This window comes from Penaeus monodon, chromosome 29 (assembly GCF_015228065.2).
Source record: "Penaeus monodon isolate SGIC_2016 chromosome 29, NSTDA_Pmon_1, whole genome shotgun sequence".
In the NCBI taxonomy this organism is placed as follows: Eukaryota; Metazoa; Arthropoda; class Malacostraca; order Decapoda; family Penaeidae; genus Penaeus; species Penaeus monodon.
In genome coordinates this window covers 13,205,521-13,206,274 of record NC_051414.1, presented here as the reverse complement: position 1 = coordinate 13,206,274, position 754 = coordinate 13,205,521, and the positions used below count along the sequence as shown (strand labels likewise).

Sequence of the window (754 nt, the reverse complement as noted above, 5' to 3'; positions counted from 1 at the left end):
CTATCCCATCCTGCATGCATGCTTATGAACCCTAAAGTTTGCCATCCTGTAAGGGTTGAGATGAAATTATGAAAATAAATAACTACTTAAATGAATGAAGAAAACAGAATAGTTATTTTTTTGTAATGTGATTTTGTTACTATACATTGTTATGATGATACATTTATAGGTGTTTATCTTTTGTCATTTTCTTAAGATATTAAAGATTTAATTGGATGGTGTATAATATTTTTCACCAGTATTGTAACTCTGTGCTAATGTCAAAATAACTGAATTGTTTTCAAACTACCTTATGAAAGAATTCCATTATTACACTAATCCTATTTTCCTTATGAGAATGAGGTAGACAGTTTGTGTTGCAATGCAGAAATTTTCAAAGTAAAGTTATTAATATTGACTTTATAATAGTAATATAGTTAACACTTAGCCTGATTCTCACATTCCCCCCTTTCCCCATATTTCCCACTATATCTCTTCATTACTCTTTTCACACAATTAAGTATATTTTCTGCATGAATAATATTCATTATAAGTAAGAAGAAACATGTCAAAGATGACTGCAAACTGAGGGTGTTAGGAGGCCAATTAGTATATGAAAACAAACTTATTAGCATGACTCTGAAGCTAGGGTAACAATGTGGGGAGACAAACCTGTCTGAAACATGGTCCTCCCTCATTTTCTTCCATTAACCACCTATGGAGATGACATCCATTATCAAGACATAACCACAAAATGTTAATGTGAATAAGCCAG

The 754-nt window shown here is 31.4% G+C and overlaps 1 long non-coding RNA gene across 1 annotated transcript in view; it reads right to left on the bottom strand.

Moving 5' to 3' along the window:
- LOC119591975 overlaps positions 1-754 on the bottom strand; it is a 47,801-nt gene that overhangs the window by 19,854 nt on the left and 27,193 nt on the right. The window lies entirely within an intron of this gene.